The following is a 5,852-nucleotide window of genomic DNA, read 5'->3' as shown; positions in this document are numbered from 1 at the left end:
CATCTGGGCTTGGTGAAATGTTTTATAGAGCTAGAATTCTTTTTTTTTTTTTTTTTTTTGGCTAGAATATTTTATTCAGATTCAATTTTATTAATGTATAAGTCTATTTAGGTTTTCTATTTCTTCTTGAACAATTTTTGGTAACTGATGTTTTTCCTTTTTTTTTTTTTTTTTTTTGGAGACAGAGTCTCGCTTTGTTGCCCGGGCTAGAGTGAGTGCCGTGGCGTCAGCCTAGCTCACAGCAACCTCAAACTCCTGGACTTAAGCGATCCTACTGCCTCAGCCTCCCGAGTAGCTGGGACTACAGGCATGTGCCACCATGCCTGGCTAATTTTTTGTATATATATATATATTTTAGTTGTCTATATAATTTCTTTCTATTTTTAGTAGAGACGGGGTCTCACTCTTGCTCAGGCTGGTCTTGAACTCCTGACCTTGAGCGATCCACCCGCCTCGGCCTCCCAGAGTGCTAGGATTACAGGCGTGAGCCACCGCGCCCGGCCTGTTTTTCCTTATAATTGTCTATGTCAATGGAAAAGAAGCCAAACTCTGTAAAATAATGTAAAGAGGTTTATTCTGAGTCAAATTTGAGGACCATGACCTGGAGCCACCCCCAAGAAGCCTTGAGCAAGTGGATTTGCCGTGGCTGGGTTACAGTTTGGTTTTATATATTTTAGGGAGACAAGGATTACAGGTAGAGTCATAAGTCTGTACATGGAAGGCATACATTGGTTTGGCCCAAAAAGGTGGGCCATCTCAAAGGGGGGGGGGGTGCTTACAGGTTATAGGTGGGTTTAAAGACTCTTTGACTTGTAATTGGTTAAAGACTTGAAGCTTTGTTTAAAGGCTCAGAATGTTTTAAGATAGGAGCTGTCACCGGACATGTATTTGTTGTGTAAATCAAGGACCTCCAGGTTTGTCTTGCATACCCATAGACCTGTTAATGGGTTACAAAGGATACCTCCAAGAAGGGAAGAGGGCATGATGAGCCATGTCTGACCTCCCTCCTAGTGGCAGGTAATTTAGTTTTAGGATATCCCCCTGGCCAGGAGGGGGGTCCATTCAGTCAGCCGGTGGGAGGGTAGCCTTAAGATTTTATTTTAGTTCACAGTCTACTTTATCAGATTTTTCAAACACATAGTCTACTATGCAGAGTTCAAAGCCTCAGAAGGAGAGCTACTAGTTTCGCCTGCTTTGTCCGGATTGGGCAGGCACAGAAAGGTAACAAAGGATTAAAAAAAAAAAAATGCTTTTATTTGTTTCTGATGAGCCACAACCTTAAAAAGACATGGAAAAGGAGCCATTAATTCTCAAATGCTCCCAGTTACACCCATTAAAGACTTTTCAGCTTTAAAAATCTCAAGGACATTCTGAGTGTGTAGGGGACAGGGGTGAACGAGGGCTCACAGGCTAGGCAGGAAAGCAAAGGTGAATTCAGGTGAAGGTGAGTACCAACTTGGCAGAACGGCTGCCCTGGAACAGGCCCGGAGATAAGGCAAGATGCTTACCTGGCAGAGGCCGTGACCGTGGGATGGAGACCTGGAGTCCAGGTGGTCAAGGAGGTAGAACTTTATCCTGGAGTCACCTGCTCTTCAACCTTTTGCCAAATGCACCATTTTGGGGAGAATTGCAGGACAGAAGAAGGGGAAAGACACAAACCTCCTTTTCTTACTACTTTTAAGCCCTGCTTATTTTATTTTATTTTATTTTATTTTTGAGACAGAGTCTTGCTCTGCCACCTAGGCTGGAGTGCTGTGGCGTCATCATAGCTCACTGCAACCTCAAATTCCTGGGCTCAAGCGCTCCTTCTTGCTCCAGCCTCCTGGGTAGCTGGGACTACAGGCGTGTGTCACTACACGCGGCTAATTTTTTCTATTTTTAGTAGAGATGGGGTCTCGCTCTTGCTCAGGCTGGTCTTGAACTCCTAAGCTCAAGGGATCCTCCCGCCTCAACCTCCCAGAGTGCTAGGATTACAGGGGTGAGCCACCTGCTTTAAAAGACATTTTGGGTGGAGGAGAGATTAGGATGAAGTGAGGCAGGAGCAGGGGTTTCCCCCGAGGCATTGTTTCTCAGGTGTGAATAGGGCAAGAAAAACCAGCAAGAAAGTGGGAGGATGTGGATTGGGCTTTGGGAGAAAATGCCAATGCATGGCCTTAGGACAAGAATGCACCCAAGTTTAGGAAATCCAGGTGTTTGCAGTTGTCTGACCTTGGGCAAGTTACTTAACTCCCAAAGCCTTGGAATGCTAGAATGAGGTCTCTGACTTTCAGCTGAGTTCCACACAGTTTTAAATTCCTGTGGTTTGGCCACAGGGACCTGGAGATGAGTGGGTGGGAGTGCAGGGGGGTGATTTCAGGGTTCTGTTTCCCAAGGCCTCCTCATGGATGTCAGTGATATCCACCTCGTGCCCAGTGCACATGGGATCTGAGCGATAACATTGCGTTTGGGAAGCCGAAAGATAATGTGGTTTAAAAAACAAAATAGTAAACAGTAACTGCCACGGATGTTCAGTCACCGCTGAGGTTTTAGAAACATAGTGTTCTAGAAAAATAAATCCCTAATGATGTACAAAATGAACCGGGAAGTAGGAAGACTAATCCTTGCTCCTCAAGGAGACCAGCAATGTCAGCATCCCTTGGAAGCTTGTAAGAAATGCAGAATCTTGAAAAAACTTTAAAAATAAAATAAAAAACCATATTGGTCTTAAAAGAAAAAAAACATGCAGAAGCTCATGCCCCATCCCAGATCTACTGAATCAGAATCTGCATTTTTTTATACTTTATTTTTTTAAAAAAATAAAAATAAAAATAGATTCTCTTGATTCTTTTATTTTCTCTTTGTGGACTGTTACCCAGAACATACAGAATCTGCATTTTTTTAACTTTATAAATTTTTCCATTTTTTTTAACTTTTTGACTCTTTTGTAATAACATGTAGCTTAAAACACAAACATTGTACAGCTGTACAAAAGTATTTTCTTTCTTTATATCTGTATTCTATAAGATTTTGTCTTTCTTTTTTTAATAATTTTTTTTTTCCAAAATATTAAGGGGCACTAGTGTTTTTGTTACATGAATGAATTGTAATAATGCTGACGTCAGGGCTTTTGGTGCACCCGTCACAGAATAGTATACATTGTAACCAACAGGTACGTTTTTATCCCTCAACCCCCTTCCCACCCTCTCCACTTCTTAGTTTCCCATGTCCTTTACACCTGCAGTCTCCAATCCCTGGACCACAGTCTGGTACCAGTCCTCGTCCTGTTAGGAACCGGGCTGCACAGCAAGAGGTGAGTGGTAGGCAAGCGAGCAAAGCTTCATCTGTATTTACAGCCACTCCCTATTGCTGGCATCACTGCCTGAGCTCCACCTCCTGTCATATTAGTGGCGGCATTAGACTCTCATAGAGCTCGAATCCTACTGTAAGCTGTGGTGCGCATGGGAGGGATCTAGGTTGAGTGTCCTTATACGAATCTAATGCCTGATGATTTGAGGTGGAGCTGAGGCAGTGATGCTAGTGCTGGGGAACAGCTGCAAATAGAGATTATCATTAGCAGAGAGGTTTGGCTGTACAGAGACCATAATAAATCAATTGCTTGCAGACTCATATCAAAACCCTATCAGTGAGTGGCAAGTGACAATTAAGCTGCATCTGATAGCAGGCTTTATAGTGGCAAGTGAGCACCTTACTTCAATTGTACAGCTGCATCTGGTGGCAGGCTTTAAGTCAGAATCCAACACTTGACAGTTATTTTAGTCCGTGCGTGGCCCGCCCATTATTTTACTTACCACTTCTGTCTGTGCCTCTTTCCCACACTGCGCGCTTGTCTCTGCCATGGTTTTGATAAGCGCACAAGCTAATTAAATGTCCCACCAACAGTGTATAAGCATTGCTTTTTCATGGCATCCACATCAACATCTATTGTTTTTTGATTTTTTTAGTAATGGCCATTCTGATAGGGGTAAGGTGGTAACTCATTGTGGTTTTAATTTGCAATTCCCTGATAAGTTGTGATGTTGAGCATTTTTGCTTATGTTTGTTTGGCGATTTGTCTATCTTCTTTTGAAAAAACTTTGTTCATGTCTTTTTCCCAGTTTTTAATGGGATTATTTGGGGTTTTTTTCTGGCTGATTTGTTTGAGTTCTTTGTAGATTCTGGCTACTAATTCTTTTTCAGATGTATAGTTGTGAATATTTTCTCCCATTCTGTGGGTTGTCTATTTACTCTCTTCATTGTTTCCCTTCCTGTGCAGAAACTTTTTAATTTAATTAAGTCTCATTTATTTATTTTTGTTGTTGCTATATTTACCATTGGGGTTTTAGTCATAAACTCTTTGCCTAGGCCAGTGTCTAGAAGAGTTTCTCCTGTGTTTTATTCCAGAATTTTTATGGTTTCAGGTCTTACATTTAAGTCTTTAATCCATCTCTAGTTAATTTTTGCATATGGCGCCCAGGTGCAGTGGCTCACCCCAGTAATCCTAGCACTCTGGGAGGCCAAGGTGGGAGGATCCCTTGAGCTCAGGAGTTTGAGACCAACCTGAGCAAGAGTGAGACCCTGTCACTATTAAAAATAGAATAATTAGCTGGGCATTGTGGCGTGTACCTGTAATCCCAGCTACTCAGGAGGCTGAGGCAGGAGGATCACTTGAGCCCAGGAGTTGGAGGTTGCAGTGAGCTACAATGATGCCACTGCACTCTACCCAGGGTGACAGAGTGAGACTCTGTCTCAAAATATATATATATTATAATAATAATAGTTTTTGTGTATGGCAAGAGATAGGGATTCTGTTTCATTCTTCTGCATGTGGCTATCCAATTTCCCCTGCACCATTTATTGCACAGGGTGTCTTTCCCCAGTGTATGTTTTTGTTTGCTTTGTTGAAAATCAGTTGGTTATACCTATATGGTTTTATTTCTGGGTTCTCTATTCTGTTCGACTGGTCTATGTCTGTACCTTTATAGTATCATGGTGTTTTGGTTACTATGGCCTTGATATATAATTTGAAATCAAGTAATGTGATGCCTTCAAATTTGTTCTTTTTGCTTAAGATTGCTTTGGTTTTTTGGGCTCTTTTTTGGTTCCATGTGAAGTTTAGGAATTTTTTTTTCTAGATCTGTGAAAAATGATGTGGGAATTTGATGGGAATTGTGTTGAATCTGTAAATCACTTTGGGCAGGATGGACATTTTAACAGTGCTGATTCTTCCAATCCGTGAACACAGGATGTTTTTCCATTTGTTTGTGTCATCTATGATTTCTTTCATCAGTGTTTTGTAGTTCTCCTTATAGAGATCTTTCACTTCCTTGGTTAAGTATATTCCTAGGTATTTTATTTGCTTTGCAGCTATTGTAAATGGTATTAAGTTCTTGATTTGACTCTCAGCTTGACTGTTATTAGTATATAGAAGTGCTACTGATTTGTGTACATTGATTTTGTGTACATTGAGACTTTGCTGAATTTATTTATCAATTCTAGAAGTCTTTAGAGTTTTCTAGATACAAGATCATATTGTCAGCAAACAAGGACAGTTTGACTTCCTCTTTCTGATTTGCATGCCCTTTATTTCTTTCTCTTGCTTGATTGCTCTGGCTAGGAGACTCTGCATTTTTTTAACTTCAGGCAACTTAGAAATATTTCTAGCTTGCATTAATGAGAACCCCAACCAGAGGTTTCAAATCTGGTCACCTACTGGGCCAGGGAGGTCCCATAAAACAGCGAGGAACCTTCTGTGTGGGGACTGGTGAATGGCAGAGACATGCCCCTAGCCCTTACACCTATGGGGGCAGGGGACCCTCAGCTGTGGCCCAGGAGACTGTGGTCATGCCAGAACAGATACATTGCCAGGACTTTTG

The sequence above is a fragment of the Eulemur rufifrons genome, chromosome 20 (assembly GCF_041146395.1).
Source record: "Eulemur rufifrons isolate Redbay chromosome 20, OSU_ERuf_1, whole genome shotgun sequence".
NCBI lineage: Eukaryota > Metazoa > Chordata > Mammalia > Primates > Lemuridae > Eulemur > Eulemur rufifrons.
The sequence above is the reverse complement of the archived record's forward strand: the minus strand, read 5'-3'. Positions refer to the sequence as shown.